Here is a 22065-nt window from a genome sequence, read left to right as displayed (position 1 = left end):
AATAAAAGCAACATATGCTAAGACAATAAAAGGCCTTATTGGACACCTATTCATTAAAGAGGAGCAGTAAAAGGAGCAGGACTCTGGCACAGGGATTAGCTTTTAAAAGGGCTTTTCTCCAGTTGGAAATGGCCTTAGTCTTCCTTTAGCACGCCCATTTGGGTGCATAGCCCACCATAAAATATCTGAATTATACATGAAGAGGCCTGGCAGCTTTATTGGCTGTGATCGTTTTTTTTTTCATTCTCACCTGATTGTGTCAGTGCACGATACCTCAAAGTTTGAACCAAATCACTTGTGGATCTCATCTGCGGTTTATGAACACAAGGGTCTGAGCGAAGAAATGCTGAAATGTAAAGTAAATATTGGTAACGACAACCATTCAGCTGCAGTAAGATAACCCATAATTTACAAAAGTTGGTCAAGTTAGTAACACCTGGTTGAAATAACACATGCTGGTGACTCAAGTCTGACAGTTTGACACAGTGAAGTCATTATTCCATATGGTCAATGTAGTGTAAGTGTCAGTAGGTTTCTATTATGAGCATAGCAATGCTGTCTGTGTGTCGGTGTGTGATGGGCTGCTGTAATAGGGCCACACACAGGTGTGTGTATGTTCACCTCCTCACTGATGCACCAGCTAATTGGTCTCCTGCGGCAACCTGACATATTCACACACTCACAAACTCTCGAACACACACACATTTTCAGGTGTGCACATACCAAAAACACACACCCACACAATGTAGTGTGCAATAGTTCTATTCATGTGTGTACAGTGTGTAAATAAGCACACCTGTGCATACACAACAATGCATGTAGCCACATGCACAGGCAGCCCGCAGAGTGTATTTCCAAATTAACTCATTATCACAATGCTGACTCCAAGTGACGAATGACACCCTAACAGACTGCTGAAACTGTACACACATATACTGTAAAGAACTGTAAAAGAAAGAACAACAATGACCAGAAAGGAATACTGTAATACACAAGCTGTGAAAGAAAATATATCCAAGAGCCAAACATCTCGAAGCTGCCACAAAAAATTCAAAGTATTTTTTTTTCCTAACACAAAAAACCCAATGCAAACATGATCTGGCTTTTTGTTATGTTAAATACCGGTGATGATAGCAGCCACCACTTCAAGAGCAGACATGCACCCGGCTGTAACAATTACTGCGAATAAAATCCCCAAATGTTAACATTACAACTGGGAAAGAAGCCCTATTGTTCAACAGAGCAGAGATACATTTTAAAGTTATCACACCAAGCTGAAAGGGAAATGTATTTTTAGGCAAATGACTGACATGGTTGGAAAATAACTGTGAATGATAAGTAGTATTGTCCCACTGAATGCACAGAAAGTGGGTTGCAGTTGCAAATAAAAATATTTGTCCTCATTTCTTTGGTCAAAGATCTTTCCTCAATGGCTGAATGATATTTTTTATTCTCAATAATCTGTTTGTTTGCTTTCAAGCTCATCATAACCTGCTAATCTTAAATTCATCTTCCTCTCTGGCTGTAGTAGGAAATAAAAAAGAATCTGTTCACATTGCCTTTCCTGCTCATAACCCATTCTCCTCCCCCCTCCCCTTCCCTCGTGGTGGAGGTCGAGAGAGGGATGTTCTGTTTTAAATAAGAAGGCAGAGCTGGCCCATTAAACTCTGATAGTAATGATATTAATTTGGCAGGAACGTGTCATTTTCACAGGAGAGCAACTAGCTGAACTGTCATTACGCACACACTGACACACACACACAGGCACAGCATTCTGTCTCATTCACACCGTCTCTTCTTACACACACTCGCTCACAAACGCACGCTTGCTCTCTCTCTCTCTCTCCCTCACACACACACCAACCAGGAACATGTCACAGGAGAGCAGCTAGCGGTAACATTATGAGAGTCGGGGAGATCTGCTAATGGGATAGATTAGTGTGCCCTTGGTCACAACGGCTACAATGAAGTGACTGGAGCTGTGACTTATATCCATGTCCCCCCTGTTCACCCCTTTTTTAACCTCATCTATAGCACTTTCTCCGGCTTCTCTTCCTCTGACCCCTTCTTCCTCTCTTCCTTCTGATACTCCAGAGCTTCACATTTATTTTGTCTCTTTAGCCTCTATGGGTAAGAATGGTCATCACCAGGTTTATGATGGTGCTGGAAACTTCATCAGAACAGAAGCTAAGCGAAGATCAGGGGAAAGATGACAGAACTGCAGAATGCAAAGCAGTGACACATTACTAGAGTTGTTTTGTTTTCCTTTCCATTCATGGATCTTTGTTAATGGGGCCTAATGAGCACCATGGACCTTTCTAATCAATACATGAATAAAAGTGATGGCGATCACAATATGTTAGTTGCATGCTGAATGAAAAGCTGCCAAAATCAACAAGATTGCAGGAAATGTTTTCATTATGTATTTTCATTAGTCACATTTAAATTTGAGTGGGTTATGCATGTGTATATATATATATATATATATATATATATATATATATATATATATATATATATATATATATATATGTATATATGTATATGTATGTATGTATATGTGTGTGTGTGTGTGTGTGTGTGTGTGTGTTCATTTGCAAGTGAGAAAACCTGAGAATAAGAGGAGATTGGTCATTTAAACAAAAGAACACTTGGTCTCAAGGCAAAAGGTGTTATTATTAGTAGTATTATTATTAAGAAAACTAAGAAAGCAATAAAGTAAAGTTACTCTTGGGCCAAAAGCCCCAAAGGACTGCAACGCGAGCCTCTGAGCATTGACCTTTACTTGCTATAATTCATGTAGTCTGTTGTTATCCCAACCAATGAACAGTCAAGGTTGGTCACTTTACCTTTAAATCCCCATTTGCGTATTTGCTACACTGCATGAGAGTTTCCCATCAAAGATGGCTTCAATAGGTAGAATTAGATTCAATTAGAAAAAGGAAGACTACTATAGCAAAAATGTTCACATATGTTAACAACATTTTTCTCTGTGGGAAAACTGATGAAACACTGTGAATTTACGGTCTGTATTTGCACGTATTATGACACTGATCTGTATATCACATGTCTCTATACAACTGCTAAATATACTCACAGGTGACATATGCATGCACATACATTCAAACACACATTGAGCCTCAAAGCAGTAAAAGCACTACAGAGTGCCACCGCATTGTGCAGGAGAAGAACAAACTGGATGTATTTACCTATTAGTATTGGTATGCTGATCCACGTGTGTGTGTGTGTGTGTGTGTGTGTGTGTGTGTGTGTGTGTGTGTGTGTGTGTGTGTGTGTGTGTGTGTGTGTGTGTATGTATGTGTGTGTGTGTATGTGTGTGTGTTTCCCAATATGCCCCTGTGGGCATGTTGTGTATGGGTGTGTGTGTGTTTCCGTGTGTGTCCACGCTGACCCCATCTCGGTGCTCCTGACCGGTTGAATGCGGGCTGCATAAATTAGTGCTGATGCTCTGCGATGTAATTATGCTGCTGTCAGTACAGCCCCTCTACTCAAATTCATTTTAATAAAGTTGGTCTCCAAGGTTACCGACCGGGGGTCACCTTCGGTGTCAGCCCCTATGGATCGCGCCCAAAGAACATTCTGAAAGTCTGCGGTCGGACTACGTTAACACCTTTACACGACAGTCTGAACCCCCACATCTAAACACACACACACCTCCCACGGACTTACTCAGGATGGAGAGATGCCGGTGGCAGGAAGGAGCCCGGAGGAAACAAGAGTGAAGGAAATAAAGAGGTGTACATACACAGAGAGAAAAAACTGTTAAAATGGAAAAGTAGAATAGAAAATGGGGGGGAGGAGAGAGAGAAGGTGTGGGAGGGTGATAAGAGAGAAGTGGGAGAATAAAGGACGGAATAAAATGAGACCAAAAGGGTAAAAGGAGAGGAGGGGGACAAGGGTAGAGGGACAAGGAGAGGGCGAGGGAGTGTCTCTCTTGGGCAGATGGCGGGGTGTATTCTCATTTGTCCTGCTACAGTGTGTGTGTGCTAACACTAACCTCCAGGGCAGAGCTGCAGCACAGAACACGCTCTCAATTAGCCAATAACACAGACCTGCACACACAGCTGGGACACAGAAAAGGCACAGCTCTGTCTCTGCACAACTAATAGTTAAACACACAGGAACAGCTGTATGAAATCCCATATAAATAAATCCTGGATTATTTTTCAAATACCACATTCCAGATGTTTGAGTATTGTGTTTGTGTGCTTCATGACAGTAGAGTGTATGCCCCTTTAGTTTACTAGTCATGCTTGAAGTGATTGAGACAAATACGCCATTAACAAATATGTTTGCATAGAAAAATCTAAATTGAACAACCCTAGGAATTTGGTGCATGTGTTTCAGAGATAAATTGTGGTGAAAAATTACTCTGTTGGATGTTCTCAGTGTAATTGCAAATCTAAATTGACAAATGACCCAGCCTTTTACGCTGTATTCATCAAGTTGGATAATGGTTTTCACAGGTTTTTGTTTTCTTGTACTTCTTTTTCTACTACATTTGTTTTACTTGCTTTTGTTTTGCCATAAGTACAGTGTGGTTAGTTAAAAATGCATTATACATATTATGTATATGCTATATTATATGTCAAACAGACATATCTGTTCTGAAATCATATAACGGTTTTGCTGCTTGTTACTGAATGTTTAAAGTTGTATGCTATGAATATTGAAATCTCGGAGTGCGACCAACCAGTTTCGCTCAAACACTCTCCCTGCACTCTCTTTGGTCTGCTATCATCCAGTGTGTGAGGATGTTTAGCCCGGCCGTGTGGGCCGGGGTGACTTTGAGTGCCTGTGTAATAGATACGGCAGCACGCTTTGTTAGCTGCAGGTAATTTATGGTTGAACTGGCCTGATAGGCTGATACGATCGACTGCCCCGACCGTCTTTACCGGCCGGCCCCAAAGACACGGAGGAAGACCACGAAAGAGACACAGAGGGGAGAGAAGAAGATTGTAGGCTACAGAGCGACTTAAAACTGTCGCTACAGTATGGAAGAATCCAGATTTACACTAAAAGATGCAGAGAAATAATAAAGCAAGAATGAGTGTGACAAAAGCGCACAGATGAATGAGTAATGCAGGTGAAATGAGGGTGAGAGAAATGAAAGAGTTGCAGAGCAGTTAAGTTCTCAACATCTCTCTTGAGGTGTGCTGAGAATTAGATTGCATTAAAGACTGACAGTCCATTCATCTGAACCATAACAAGAAGGAACATTTAGTTAATTGAATGATTAATAAATTCAGCTCAGTCACACTATTTCACTCTGGTGTTGGCTTTGGATAAAAATGTCTGCCAAATGGGAGACGTCATATATCACTTGTTTGAAACCCTTTGCCCGAACTTCAATACAGCTTCAACTAGTCCAGCTGCGTATACAGAGTAAGGCAGATACAGCAGCATAGTGAGTTGTTTAACCTTGTGCTCTGATCGCCTGCCTGTCTGTCTTCCTCTCTCTGTTGCATCAGAAGATTGTGTTTCGGCATGTGAAGTTTTTTTATTTTGTTGCTGGCTCATCATTACTTCTGTCTGTGAAACGCGAGTCCTTCAACTCAAACGAAAGTGCAACCGGAGAGCAAACCAACACCTGTCTTGAACAGACACACCAGCCTCCACACCCACTTTGCTACGCCTTCCATCCCTTAATAAAGACAGGCACAGAACCTTGCTCTACATATGCCTTGTTTTCACCCCCTCCCCTAATCCAGTTAGGCAGGAACATCCTCACCTTCCCTCTCCTCCCTCGTACCTCTTTCTCCAGGATCGGCTAGTCTAATACAGTCAGTCAGGCCAACCAGGTCCCTGACTGCCGTCCTCCTTTCATCTCCCATCTTCAAACAGAATGAGAATACTTTCATAACGCTGGCTGAGTGACAGATTGAGGAGTCAGGCCCGTGATATGGACAGTCACTTTGTCCTGTTTAACTACACTAATAGAGGATAAGAGGCCCGTCACAGGGACAGGTGGAGATGGGACAGGACAGAAGACACAGACACTCATCTTGAATAATGGCCGATTTGTGGATGAAGAGACAAGGATGTGTATTACATCAGATAGCAGAAGATGTTGCACTTGCAGTCTCTTTCACCTTTAAAAGATTGATTTGACACCCCTTTCGCTCAGTGCATAATGATGTGAAGTAAAACCAAATTCAAGCTTTGTTTGCCTTAAGAGAACAAAACAGCTTCTTAGTTAGCCACAGCACAACTGACTGATGTTCGCAAACACAAGAGTCCAAGAACAGTGTTTCTCTTATTCCTAGGTGGACCAATCCAATTTCCGTGTTACATTAACACACAAATCACTGGTGAACACACACACAGACAAGCACACACACTCATTTGAACCAGGGCTTACACACCCAGCAGGCAGCCTTTTGGATGGATGGCACCTGCATACAGGAGGAGGGGGCACACAAATAGGATTGGAGAGTGGAAGGGGGTGCGTTGTGGTGGCGGGTGGGGGTGAGTCCCTAAATAGGATTGTGTAGGAAGCAGGGCAAGCTAAATAGGATTGTAATGTACAGGAAAGGATGTATAAATAGGATATGAGAGTCAGAGCTGTGTTCTCACTAGTTCCACGTCCCTGTGGTATAAGAGTTCTCTTGGACTAGCTTGCTCCGTGTATGCATGTGTGCGTGTGTGTGTGCGCGTGTGTGTGTGTGTGTGTGTGTGTGTGTGTGTGTGTGTGTGTGTGTGTGTGTGTGTGTGTGTGTGTGTAAAGGCCATTAGTGTGGAGGCTAATCTTGAGGCACCTGTCTCCTCAGGCAGCGTGTGACCTCCACTAGCCAGGTTCACCCATGTTTGTCCTCCCATTTCTCACCTCCTCCCCCTCCTTCCTCTCCTCCTTCTTCCCCTTCTCCTCCATCCTCTCATCGCTTTCCTTTTTCATTTCTTCTAGCTATGCTTTTCGTATTTCATAAATGAGATTGAATTTATGTTGTTTCTCTTTCTTCCTGCTTGACCTTTTTGAACAGGTAAACCGTGTCTCTTACCCTGCTCCCCCCTGCAAGAGAGGTCGACGGTCAAAGCTCCGTCTCCCTCTCTCTTTCTACTTTTGGGGTCAGTGGGCTTTGGGAGCTGTCAGCTCAGTGCTGGTGTCTACTGGCTGACGGACTATGGTCAAAGGTCAGAGGTCAGGAGTTAGAGGTCAGGATGTGACCCTAAAGACAAACAGCATGGAAAGGGGTCATACCCCCGAAAGAGCCTGTCATTCTCCACACAGGGGGTAATGAAGTGTTTGGATCTCTCATATTTACACGTAGCTGCCCTCTCTCTTTTGCATATACTCACACCTGACCTCAACGTACAGTGCGTGTGTGTGTGTCTGTACTATGGTGTGATGTGATGTGTGAGATGTGTCATGTTAGCATGGCATGCATCTATTAGCCTGTTTATGGTTCCTTGTCAGAGCAGCTCCTCTCTTCCACTCATGATTACATTACGAACTCCTTTACAGAGCCAAGGTCACAATGAAAACATCATCTTCTCCATGAGCCAAGGCAACAATGCATACGAAACTGACAAAGAGACAGGCAGTTAGTCACACGCAGTGAGCAATATATACATACTCTCATACAGCCATATCATCATGTTTTAAGCGCCAAGGTAACGGTGTATGTTTGTGTGTGTGGCCCAGGAGAGCCCGCTGCCTCCTCATACAGGTAATGGATGGGAGGACTGAAAGAGACTGAGGGGAATGAAGATAAACACACTCTGATAAAACTAACCTGCCGGGCCGCACCGCTGTCTGTTTACAAGGAATTAAAACATATCACATATGCTGCATGCACATACAAGCAGGCGAGCATGTTAACACTTGTGCCTGCACACATACACATAGTTCACACTTAGGATTTTATGATGGATTTATAAACAAAGGCAGGCTTAAACAGTGGAATAACTGTTTGGACAGTGGTGGCTCTTTGAGTAATTGATCTATGAATCACACACAAGAGATCTTGTAAATTATGAAGACAAATAAACTCTCCATATATCAGGCCCCTATTATAAAATGTTAAGCAGATTTTTAACAGATAGAAATGTATCTGCTTTGACAAGGGAATTTCTTTTGTGCTCCAAGGTGTCCTGCATACAGATTATACACACTAACCGGGCGACAATCTTATTCTGGGTCCACAGCCAAGCTTGGGTCAGAGGAAGAATGAAATATGTCACAAAAGTATTCTGGAGTAATTGCAGGTGAAAGAGCCCTCACTGAACCACATTAATGTTGTGTAAAGTTACTGTCTACTATAGATTTTAAGAACATAAGTTAATTACCTACTGAGTATTTTAGATAACTTAATACAGTAATGTGGCAAACTATGCTATTACCCAACAATGTAGTCTGGAATAAACATTTTGGGTGACAAGAAATTAAAAAAAGCAGGCCCCGAAGAAAACCGTGATACCCATTGGCCTACCATGGAAGAGGGGACTATTGCCAAAACTGTGTCGAATCTTACACTCCCAGGAGCAAACATACTTCATATGTGCATGCACTTTACCAAGTTCATGCACCACTGATCTAAGTACATAATGAAGTGTGACATATCAAGCAAAGGCGCTAATGGGGTGTGAAGTCATTAGTGAACTCTTTCCCTCACACACACATAAGAACCTAGTGTGCGCATGACAACAACCCTATTCTTCCAGTCTTTACTTGGAAGGTATGGTTGTGAGAAGCCCTTTCGGCCATCCTGACTCCAGGGCAATATCAGTGACTTATGTTTTACAGAATAGCCGCTCAAAAATAGATTTCCACAGCGTAAACGTATCAAAAAAGAGTTGCATTAGGGCGAGCTCTATCATGTGAAGTGAATATGTGGGAATTGAGAATTGACATAGTTGCAGGGTTTCCCCTCTTTATTGGTGCTCAGGCACCTGCCACTCAAACAAATGTGCCTGTGTGTTAACCTGACATAGCTGACATAATGTTGTCTGACATACTCCACATTTACAGCTGGCATAGGAATGAGAGAGAGAGAGAGAGAGAGAGAGAGAAAGAGAGAAAAAAAAGAGAGAGAGAGAGAGAGAGAAAAGAGAGAGAGAGAGATGGGAAGAGAAAGACACGGGAAGGGAGACTCTAAAAGCTTGTCAGTCCCTCTTAATTATTCTAATTGCTGGGCTAAAGCTTTATGCCAAGGCTTAGGCATTCCCCTGGCACAACAACACAAGCCCCCATCACACACACACACACACACACACACACACACACACACACACACACACACACACACACACACACACACACACACACACAGTTGAAGTCAGCCACTGCATTGCCTTGAAACCTCTCCTTGCTCCTCGTTTCGTCCTCTCCCCTCATCTCCATACAGAACTCCCCCATCTCCCTCTTTTCCTCAGCTCCCTCTATCAGCATCCTTCCACCCTCAGAGCACCCTCTTATTCCTCCACTCCTCCTCCTCTCCTCCCATCACAACAGACCCTTCTGCTTTCTCTCCCCAGCCACTCCTCTCCTCCACCCCTTCGTTCCTGCGAACTGGATTAAAAGTACTTTTCATTACCCGTGCGGGAGATATGGCACTTAAAAATCACCCCATTATCATTTTTCACCCAGCAAACAGCACATACTCTCACAGAGACATAATTACCACACCCTGTCATACCAGGGAGATGGAGGCTGCTGATTTCCAGCCAGGCCGTGTGTGTCACTCTGTGTGTGTAAATGTGTGTGTGGGTATAAGAAACTGCTGCCTGTCCGCCTGCCTGCCTGCTTCTCTTATTGATATTAAAAGCGCTGCATAAACGAGTGTTTAAAATGGCTGTCAGAGGGGGAGAGAGAGGATCCACTCCAATCACAAACTGCAGCACACATCACTGGATCTCTTTCCCAGCTTGGCACATGGTAATGGCCTGGAATAACAGAATACTGCAGGATGATTCCCATTCCCACATTCCAAGTTGTGCTTGTGAGGCTACAGAGGAGGCAATTGAAATGGGAGGGAATGAGTGATAGAGCTCGCTTTAACCAGTCAACACTTAGCACATAATGAATTGGGAGTCATTTGATGAATTGGATTTATGGCAACGCTTGTTCTTAATGGCTGAAGTGCTTCAAATTGGGAGGCTGTGGTGGGAAGGGGGACCTGACTCATTCACACTAATATTCATTTAGGAAGCCGGTCCTCATCTAGCTGTTAGACCAGTTCTGCAGGGGCCATGCCTTCACTCACAGCATTCACAAGGGGGTGTTAAGTATATACGTGTTTAAAACATTCCCCGCACCCCTAAGACATTCATCACTGTGACAACGCTGCGTAGCGGCCCCCCAATATCACTCCGCAGGGGCCTGCGTCGGCCTGTCACAGGAATGGGTGTCTATAATTATGCCTGTAGATAAAGCAGGGACAAACGTGGGTCCTGCATGATTAACTGGGTTGCTGTTTGATCACATTTGACTAATTTGTGGCATAAATCTTCAGGCTGGCGCCCCTGCTAGAGACCATTAGCCCTGACACTGACATCCGTGACACACACACACACACACACACACACACACACACACACACACACACACACACACACACACACACACACACACACACACACACATACAGAACCACCTATATGCACACACATGTTCAATACTCATACCTTTAAAAGGAAACGCAAAAAGGAAGGGGTGTACTGCCGGCCTTTTAGTGTTGCTGCGTCGGTGGGGATAAAATGTGAAAACTAAATACATTCACTCGCTAACAGTTTCAGGCAACATCAATTCAAAAACTCTATCTGCATGGGTCAAGGGTGGGGGAGTGCGGGTGTAGGTGGGGCAGCTGGTACACCTTAGCACTATAGAGAGAGAAATGCAGGTGTACTGGATTATAATATTAAGCAAACATGAGCTCTGAGGTCTAATTATGACACAGGGGAGGGTAGAGAGCGCGCGCGAGAGAGATTCAGTACTGTGTGTTGGAGTGGATGCTGAAGCCAGCAGAACTAGCCTGGTCATTTGTAAACAGGTAACGATGCAGGCCAGGTGTATGAGCATATGTACCAATGAGCAGGGGAGGAAACGGGGGAGAGGGAGGGAATCAGAGGAGAGAGGGAAGACGGGGGAAGAGAGTGGGAGGAGTAGAGGGAGGATCTAATTAGGGTGAATTTACAGTGCCCTGTGCCAAACAGCTAAAATGGCCAACTGGGCACAGAGATTTATTACTGGGTTAAATTAGGTTGTCTGGTGAGGGTTGGTAAGGCCACCTGCAGCTGACAATTGTCACAGTGATTATTATAACTGTGGAGAAAGACAACAGTGATGCAACACTAACAACAAATGCAAAAGTGCATTGTTACAGATGCAGGCTCATGAAGAGAAACCAATATTCTTCTGTGTTTAGGACAATATCAATTGAGTCAAGTGAGTGATTAAGAATGATGCTTGAACCCATTTAGCATGAATCAATGAACCTCTGGACAGAAGGTTTCCAGTGCAAGGAGCCTTTGCCTCCATTTGCATCAGTATCCTTGATCAAATCTGCAAGGTAAACAGGTTTAAAACCTGATGGGGGATATTAAACTTGCAGATTGAGCCCGACTCCCCCCTCCCCAGGCTTGTCTGGAGGGCTGGGCTGGCGTTTAGGCCTCTGCATTTGACTCTGGCTGTTGAGTGCAAGGACATGGCACAGCAAGCCAGCCCTGAGCAGCCATACTTTCATGGTCGGTTTCCATTTAAATATCTGACTGACAGGGAACATGGCGCCATTAAGGCGTCCCGAGGGCCCAGCACGAGAGGAGGAAATGGGCAGATAAAACCCCCCAGGGGAGAGGAGGGGGGTGAGAGAAGGGCCATGCTGCCTACAAAGCCTTTAACAGTAGGACCTGCTCTTAAAACTGCATAGGCACCACTCCATCCATTCAGTCCTCTGTCCCTCCACACCCAAAACAACCTTGTCTCTCTGGAACAAAAGCAGGATTTATCTAGCATGACTTACGGCCCCAACCTGACTTTCTTCCTCTGTTGGCAGTATGAGGTCATATAGTATGTGTGAGTGCACGAGTAAGTGTGTGTGTGTTCACATAAAAGAGTAAAAGATTCCTCCAAGCCTCAACTGAACAGTAACTCTCAAACATGTAATACACACAGCACTATACCGGGGACATTGGAGCACACTTAACATGTTGCACACAACACGACTAGTCACCAGACCAGACTTGCATCATTGTCTTTCTCTTTGTCATGTTTCCATTTTGTCTCAATTTCAACCAATCAGCGTTGTGTGAGGAACTAGAGGCAGCTATGGCCGTGGCATAGGTGTGGTGTGTGAGACGTGACACGGAGAAGCAACTGTTGGTTCAAAACAACAACGGTGTCTTCTGCAAAAGCAATGGAGTTGGCCTTAGTTCGAAGCAGTCTTGTCTTGGTGGTTTTGGGTCTTGGTCCCATTGGATCATGTCGTGGCTACAATACATGTGTTAACTATGCTGAGCTCCAGTCTTTTAGGTCAAGAATCGAGACTGTGGAAACTGCCAGGCCTAGAGGTTAAGTGGCTGCCAGAAAGGGTGAAACACAGCGGCTAATGGCTCTGACACACAGACACAAATGAGCAAAGCCAGCCGGCCACAAGGCAAGACAGTGGCACCATGAAGACACTTAGCAAGACTGAGAGAGAAAGCGATTCAGAGAGAGGAGTATTGTCTGCCAGTGATATACTTTTACCTCTTCACTTCCCACAATTCAGCTTTCAGAGGCTACACTCTACCCCTCCTTCCTCCTTCCGTGCCACCGTCCATACTGCCAGGCCCAATAAAGGTCAAGTCCCTGCCTTCCTCTTAAGGAGCTCATTTGCATCCCGCCGGCAAAAAAACAGTCAGGGCTTGTTCAAAGGATCAGCTAATCCAATCAGATTGCTCATCTGTGAGGCCTTATCGCCGCGGACACCGGCATCTGTGGGAACCACATCACAGGGCATCATGGGGCTGCTGGTTGTGATTGGTGGAGACAGAGAGTCAGAGGGAAGTATGCATCACAAGGCTTCAACACGGCTCGGAGTTAGCCAGGAGTGACAGTCAGAGAGCAGGAAAGGCTTAACCAACACTTCCCATGTTATGACTGCTGCCCCAGGAATGGCACAGATACATATTGGGTGTGAAATACGAATTAGACCGGTAGGATTTCATCGTTATCTACTGTTGAACACAGAGCGAGCAACCTGTGTGGTGTATGAACAGTATGTAAATACGAGGATTTTATAGGAAAAAAGTAAATACCCCTGAAAACATTTTTCCCAACATACCTTTTTTACACGTGTACAGCAGTATAAAAACTAAACAAAAAATAAGGTAAGCTAAATATATTAGAGAAAGTTAAGATAAAAACACAAAACCACATTGAAACACATATAGAAGACACAGTATAAAACAAATGAGTATGAAACTGATGCCCTTCAGCTCCGAAGGGAGGCAGACAAACCTTGCTTGTGTAGGTTAATGTCTAACTTTCGCACACACACACACACACACACACACACACACACACACACACACACACACACACACACACACACACACACACACACACACACACACACACACACACACACACACACACACACACACATATATCACCAGTACAACAGCCACAAGAGTGAAAAGACAGTATGCTCATTCAAGTATAAGCTACAGAGGTGATCTGACTATGCGAATGACTTTGTGTCCAGGGACACGGCCCGGACATAAAGGGACATGGGGGGGACATAAAGGTACAAGGGGACGGAGAAACCAACTTGGCCGTCCTTGCACACAACCCCACAGAGACCACAGTCCCATCCGTCTCTCCTTCCCCATTTCTGCTCCAGCTATTTTCTCTTTTCTTCCAACTCTGCCCTCTCCTCTCGCCTCCTCCTCCAACTCTCCTGCTACTTCTTCCCGTCTTCCCTCTCTACCTCTTCTTCCCGTCTTCCCTCTCTACCTCCTGCCATCTACCCTCCACCACCCCTCCTGCTCCCCCCCCCCCCCCCCCCCCCAAGCTCGCGATTGTCTCGCCCTCGCACTTGCACTCGACCCTGGCGGTGTCACTATTAGCAGCATCACACTGGGATCACATGGCTGCTGAGGTATGGAGGCCGAGTCAATGGAGCGTGGCACCCAAAGACGTCCATATACCCCCATCGCTACTGCTTCCTCCTACTCCCTCCTCTCAATAATTCTCTCTCCCGCCTTTTCCCATTCCTTCCCGATCATTAGCTTGGAATGCAGCCAGATTGGATTAAACCAGCCAGACTAACTGTATTTTCTTCACTGTATGCTGTGCTTTCCTCTGTATCAGTCCAGCGTATAACTACATTCATTATGTTTAAACTTCCTGGACCACAAAAGTAAAAAATGACAAACGACTCTTCATAATGGTTGTTAACTATTATGTGAGTCGACATTTTAAAACAGTGGATGCATCGTCGTGTAACAGACCCACAGTTTGTTGGTTATGTGACCTGCTCTTTGTCCCAGCCTTGGCAGACTATTAGACCTGGAGCAAGGAGTCAGAGAGGTGAGACAGGCGTGAGGAGGAGGCAGAGGTGGATCTATAACAGCTCTCCAAGCAGAGCACAGCTCCAGGAGAGGCAGCTATGGATTCAACCCATCCCTCTCTTTTCTCTTACAGTACTCTCTCCTTTTGTGTCCAAGTGTATGAGGCTGCATGTGTGCAACGTGTTTGCGAGAGGTGTGTGTGCGTGTGTGCGTGTGTGCGTGTGCGTGTGCGTGTGTGTGTGTGTGTGTGTGCGTGCGTGTGTGTGAGCAGCCCGTGCATGTGATAAGCCTGTGGTAGTAGTGGTCCTGTGAGGGACCTAAGGCCCTGTTCTCCTGATTAGTCATTTATCAGGCCTGGCAGCTCAGACCCACCATAATCACTCTTCTCTTACCCCTCCTCCTTTTTCTCCGCTGATCCCCCTCTATCCCCTTAGATCTCCCCTGTATCCACCCCTACAACAATGCTCTGCATCCCCCAACACCAAAGTCTGTATGGTGGTGCATGTACATGTCTATCCAACTTCTACCTGCCTGTATCCAAGTTGCACCCACTCCTTCCACCTTGTCCTCTAAACTCACTCCTCTCTGCCTGAGTGTGTCTAGCCACGAGCCGCCTTTCCTTCTCCTCTTCGCAAACTCCAATCCAATTTCCCTCCTTGTCTGCCTGCGTCGTGCATGAGCTAAAGAGCCAAAGCTGCAGCTAAAGACAAATTTCCAATTTGTCCGTTTGAATTTTGCGAGCTGAAGCTGTTTAATGCCGAAGAAAGAGAATAAGGGTGCATGATGAGAGGAAGATGGGAGGGCAAGTGTCGGAGCAGCAGGAGGAACTCCCTATCAACCAGCACCACACTCCCTTGCCCTGCCATGTCAACAGAGAGGGATTAGGGTACCAGACATATTGAGGAGGCCAAAATGAGTTAATGCAGTTAACCAGCTGCTTCTTCTCAACCTGTCTTCCCTCGGTTGGGAGAAATTGGAAAAGCTGTCTAGCCAAGGAGAGGGAATGTAATCTGGACTATGCAGACCGGAGGATACGAGCACATGAAAGGCCTGTCCTCCTGCTTCCCATGCGTTCTTTCTCTTTCCTTCACCCTTTCTTACCATCATTCCCAGTCTCTCCTCCTATCTCTTTAAGAAAGGGAGGGATGTAGAAGAAGGAAGGAGAGAAATGTGGACAGAAAAAAACAACATTCAGAGCAGGCTAAACCAAAAATGAGGTTAAAAAAAACTCAAATAAAAAGAAGAATCTGGGGATAAAAGGGGGTGTACAGATATGGGGAAATAGAACAAAGCAATTGTGTGCATGTGTTATTACAGTGCATGACAGCTGTTTGAACCCCCAGGGAGATAACAGCTGGGTCTCAAACACACACTCCTTAGCATATCCCTCACTTCATCTCTCCTTAACCATCTCCATATCCCTCCATCCCTGGTCTCATCTTTTCTTCCAGATCCTGTTTCCATTCATTTAATTGTGATTGCCCTGCTCAACTCCTCCTCTGGTTTCCTTGTGGCCTATTCAAGGGTTCTCCACTCATTTTGTGTTTTCTATCTCCTTTTTCCCCCCAATCTATCATCTTTTATAAAAACTCCTCCCTCTTTGTCTCAAACTGATAACAGAAAGCCACTCAAATGCACATGTGTTGTTAATGGCTTTTTTTCTTTCATTGTGGCTTCATTGATATTATAAAAATTAGATTTTCTCCAATAAGTAAAACATACAAAATTACTTTGATTACTAAAATAAATCTCTGTGTAAACAAAGCCAATGGTGATAGAGTTTAAAAGGAGGGTGTCACACTACAATTACAAACTCGGCCTTTAACCACACCTCTCCCCCGCTGACTGTGTCTCTTTATAGAGCAGTCTGCGTAATAGTGTCTCTCTTATAAAACACAGTGCCGTGTCACACACACATTACTCAGCCCACCACCCCTTTAAATGATCCAAAGATGTATGAGGCCATCTGTGGGCCGCAATTAAATACCAACCCTTTTAATTCAGCTGCATGCTACATTAACGCCCTCCGTCCAAAGCCCTCTAGACCAGTTACAGGATTGGGTGAAGGCACACAAGTACAGCTAAGTTAGTTACACTGCCAAAATAAAAATGTGTATTGACATATATTTTAAAATCATAATTTCAAGTGACACAAAATTGACCAATGATGCGATCAATTTTCTTTTCTCTTGTTTTTAAGTAATTATTTTAACTAAAATCCCTTTTTCAGTTATTATTTTAATACAAGTCTCTTACTCCTCTCCACCCATTCAAAGGCAATCAGTGAAAGAGCTTCATTAGTCTGCGGTTGAACGCATGCTTCATCTTTCTCTTATTTCACATTTTCAGACTCATAAAAGTCTCTCTCCTCTTGTATTTCCTCTAGCTTAGCAAATCTAGAAAGACCATTCCCCAATTATCTGTCTGTGTCTCCTTCATTTCTTCTCTCTTTCGTTCTCCGTCACAATACAGTATATTCCTCTGCTAAATTGTCTCTCCCCACATTGCCATTCCTCGTCCATTGACTGCACTGGCCTTGTCTCTGAGCGCTAATTGTCTCATTCAAAGGACTTAAAGATGCTAGATGGGCGCAAGATGTGTTAAAGAGACGGACTGTGAAGCCAGTGTGTGACTGGCAAATTACATCCTTGGCCTTTCTATGGTTGGCAAAGACACTTAATAAGCTCTCAATGTGTTCAACAGCTAGGTGAATAGTTCACTGGCTCCACTTTTGAATCTGAATATTTCTGAAAGATGCTGCAAGTGTGCCTTCATGAGTGTAGGTTTGTGTGCATTCAGTAAGGTGCTGTTTGTATTCTCAGTGCAGTCGACCCGGCGTTCATCCCAGTGACAGGATCGGGGCAGATCAGCGCTCACTTACAGAACAACTCACCTGAGGAAAAACTCTCAGCACGTCACCCTTTTCTCCGTCTGCTTTCTTTTTCTCCTTTGCACCCCCTCTTCTCCGACTCCTCTGTCTCTGACCCAGACAGAGATCCCCCTGAGCTACTGCACTCAGCTCTCCCGCTCCCCTTTCTTTTTCGGTTTTCGTTCTCTAACCCTATCTGTCTCTTTTTATATCATGCTCTCTGCAAAGATACCCTGTGGGAGGGCAGTATCTAACAAACACCACCGCACACACTGGCACTACTTGCTAACACTGACATTGAAGAGTGCACACACGCACACACGCACACACACACACACACACACACACACACACACACACATACAGTATATTCATCACCTGCTACACAACCTTCCACTATAGCTTTCACAGAGAGCAGTGACGGGAATAAAAGATTCTCCCGCTCTATCCCTATTTCTCCCCCACTCACATGCACGAACAAATGGACACACACACACACACACACACACACACACACACACACACACACACACACACAAACACACACACAAATGCTCTATTTTCTGCTGCTGTGTGGTGATTTATGAAAGGTGTTTCTCACAGCAGGCAGATAGTCCTGTTTGGAATGCTTCATTTCATAAATCTATTCTCCATTCTCATCCCTTCCTTTGCCTCCTCTCTCGTATTACCCCTTTTTCTCCCCTGTGCAGGACTCCCTCAGCCTCTGTACCCTGTGTGTGTGTGTGTGGGGAGGGGAAAGAGAGACATAAGTTGGCTTTGTCTGTAGTCGGGGTAATGATGCAGGAACAACCAAAGCCCCTGCAAAAACCCCATTCTCCTGAGGTCTCTCTTTCTTTCTTTCTTTCTTTCTTTCTGTCTCCACTCTCTCTCTCTCTGCTCCGCTCCCCTCACTCACACACACACACACACACACACACACACACACACACACACACACACACACACACAAATACAGGCATGCCTCACACAGAGTCAAGCAGCGTTAAGTTGTGTAAACAAAAGTGGGACATCAACTGAGATCCAACTCCCCAATGAAGGCACACGTGTAACTAATAAACACACACATTAATAACTTGACATAATATAGCGCCTTTAACAACACGCACATTCACACACAGAGAAGGACAAACAGCAATGGTTTAGGAAAACAGTAGAGGTGTCACATATATTGGGAATGATACGCAGCCAAAGTGATATTTGTTTTAAGGAATGTACAGATTATTTGGTCGATGAAAAGAAATACAAATAAAACAGAAGGGAAAACAACAGGAGGTGAAGTAGATGATTTATCAAACAGTCTCTGTTCCACTCAATGTAATGTATCATTCAGGATATCAAATGTAAAGCAATTAATTACATGTATCATACAAAAAAAACTACAGCTCAACAACAATTTATCAGAACAGGAGCATGTATAAAGCCGGGCCTGCTCGACTCGCTCAGAGGAGTTATTGCCTCTTTAGTTGAGCCGGTGACATTTAACCTGCAATTTTCTGACTTAGAGGAAATTGTTTTGTTAGCTACCTGTTGCTAAAAACAAAAATATGAAATAAACACATGATAACCAAGGGCCTTCTCTGGTCTGAGATCTGAGCGCATTGTATAACCATGCAGTTAGTTGGAATTTTACCATGCTGTTTAAAACTGTTGCATATTTTGCATTATTGAAGTTAAGGCAGGCATCCTCCACCACTGTAGAGTGTGTGTGTGCTTGGTTCATCATGACCGTGGGTAATCAGATAGTGCCACAGTGGTGAACATGGTGGGAAGGAAAACACTTCTTAAAAGCCCAACTCAACATCTGCTACAGCGTGAGTGTGTGTGAGAAGAAGAAAGAGGAGAAAAGGGAAGAAAGAGATGGGGCCACAGTGTAGATAAGGCAGTCTTGTTCCTTATTTATGTCTTATTATAGCTACAGCGGGGCCAGGCCACAGACACAGTCACCGGGGACACAATGATGAACTACTCGACAAGGCAGCCTGCTCACTCCTGGGAAGACACACTCCCTCTATTCCCCACTCCTCCACTCCTTCGCCTTCTTCTTTAACACTTCCCTCTCCTTCCAGCCTCCTGCTCTTTTTAACCCTTTTCTTCCTTTCCTTTCAACAACCTCATTCTGTCTCCATCCCTGCTCCACCTCCAGAACTCTGTCTACTGTATCCCAATTCATCTCAACTCCTCTTCTGCTTTCCCATCATCCTCTCCCCAGTCCTTCTGCAACACACAGAGCCGAGAGGATGCTTGTGTAAACAGGGAGTTACCCAAAGGTGCTGCAGTCGAGTGGAACGGCGGGCAGGTGACATGATTAAGACATCCCCTTTCTCCCTCAAGCACACACAGAGTACCTCTCGCTCTTTCCTGTTACACTCCCTCTGTTGTTTCTAATACGCTCTTCCTCTCTCTCGTGAGGTGACCTGCAGAGGTGGATGTGACTGAGCTCATTACCTGCTTTAATGAGAAGACAGCACCACAGAGGCAGCAGCTGCAACTTACCTGAACACTGCACCCACACACTCATGGGTAAACGCATGTAAATACCTGCTCCTAACCACTGAGACGAGCAAATACACTTGATTATACCTCAGAGAGACTCAAAAAGAGTGAAAGAGAGATGAAGGAGGGAGGTGTGTAAAGTCTCCTAGGCTTGCTGCTGATACCACTGGCTCTCCGCTGTATCTTAGTTGTTGTTTTATGGAATTACCCTTGTACCAACATGCTCTTCCTGTGAGTAAAGCTTTTTTTGCCTGGTTCAGGAAAATTAATGTCTATGAGCGCAATACAATCCATCATAGGCTGAAAGCAGAGGTCATTCAGGAAATGATAGCAGGCAAGATAGGCTTCTCCTCCATCTACGTACACACACATGCACGCATCCACACAGACACACACAGACACACACACACAGTGTGTAAGGAGGATATAGAAACATGGGGGGCACAGGATCCTTGAATCGCCAAACCCTTCGCCCATTTTACTCTTTGACTTTGGTAAGTCAGAGAATGTAAGGATAGGGTGAAGAAAGTTGTGTGCTTTAAAGCATGTGGATTCCACACAACTGATATTTTTTTCTGATACCATAAGCTGATAAAAAAGTTATATCTTCAAATGTTAAATGTACCCTAAAGTAAGACAATAAAGAGAGACACACACCAGCAACACCTGACGCTCATTACCTGCACCTTCGGTTTCCCATGCACACCCACACACCAGTAGCGTCTGTTATGCGTTGTGTTGTCACACGTCAACTCATCAGGATACGCCGCCATACAGACAGTTCAAAGCATAGAGCAAAGTGGAGTCAGGTTTTGAGTGAAAAGTGTGTTGTTTGTATCATGCACACTAAACTGCATTTGCACATGCATAAGCACACGAGCACCGCAATTCACATTCCTGCCAGCGGTTTCACGCTACTCTGCTGATGAACAGTTGATGGTCTAACGCGTCAATGCAACAATGTGCCAAAAAGTCCGGGAAGAAGAAGAGTGCGAGCTAGCAAACATCGATGTGGTATAATATTTAGAATTTTCCAAAGATCTGCTTATTTATTTCATTTGGCAGGTCTCAAGGACACACACAATACAGAGATGAGTAACACTGTGTTTTATGTTTGTTGACAAGAAAACTCCACAGTGCAACTTGAGGTGAATCTCATTTAAAACCAGCATTTCGGTCAGCACAAAAGAAAAAAGGGATTGAAGTTTTAGCCCTCCAAGTGACATTGTTTGTAATTTATTTGCAGTATTGACTGTGCCATCAACTTGGTATGTACAGCATGTGTCCATCTTTCTGATTATTGATGAATGACTTAAATGTAAAACCTCAAATCAGACATATAACGAGAGTGCCATCAGCACATACATGTATGACTGTCATAAAGTCCCAGAGCTGCACTCTCTTGTGGGAACTCAAGGGGGTCAAGGCCACACACACACACACACACACACACACACACACACACACACACACACAAAAACACACACACTTCTCATCCCCACATGTGAAGTTGTTGACAGATTAATCACATGCATTAATTATTGACAGTAACTTCAATGTGAAAAGCAAACATCTGTCACCCTCGCCCTGTTTTAAATCATTTATACCTTCCCTACATGGATAATCATATGGCTATTGATTAAGATGCGTACAGCACAAGGGCGTATTGATAACGCATACATGCACACAGCATTACATCCCAGATGAGCTCGGCAGGAGGATGGAAAAAAGGAGAGAATCCAAATTTGTCTAAAGTGGACACACATCTGAGCTTTCATGAAAACATGCACATATCTGCGTGTTAGTGAACACACACTGATTCACACACACAGAAACCAACGCTGTCCTACATAAAGCCAAATCTGGAATCTTTTGAAAACTGTGTGACAGCATGACATGGAAAGAAGGACATGTTGACGTGGAGATAAAGACAGACGAAGAAAGCTAAGCCCTGTCCTAAAAATGGACGAATGATGGTCTCTCTCTCTCTCTCTCTCTCTCTCTCTCTCTCTCTCTCTCTCTCTCTCTCTCTCTCTGATGGAACGAGGGGTTTTATCTGTCTGACAGAGTGAAGGATGTGTGGTCAGGTTCTACTCTGATGCTCCTGTCCTTTTAGTAAATCAGCCTTCAGTGTTGTCACCTGGCCGACCCATGGTCACACATCACTGGTG

The 22065-nt window shown here is 44.5% G+C and overlaps 1 protein-coding gene across 1 annotated transcript in view; it reads right to left on the bottom strand.

The window, feature by feature from the left end:
- The window catches only part of wwox (WW domain containing oxidoreductase), a gene marked incomplete at both ends in the record, with an annotated part of 120481 nt that overhangs the window by 6643 nt on the left and 91773 nt on the right, over positions 1 to 22065 (bottom strand). The gene's annotated exons all lie outside the window — the stretch shown is intronic.

This window comes from Taurulus bubalis, assembly GCF_910589615.1.
Source record: "Taurulus bubalis genome assembly, chromosome: 9".
NCBI lineage: Eukaryota > Metazoa > Chordata > Actinopteri > Perciformes > Cottidae > Taurulus > Taurulus bubalis.
This window is presented reverse-complemented; position numbering and strand designations above follow the sequence as displayed.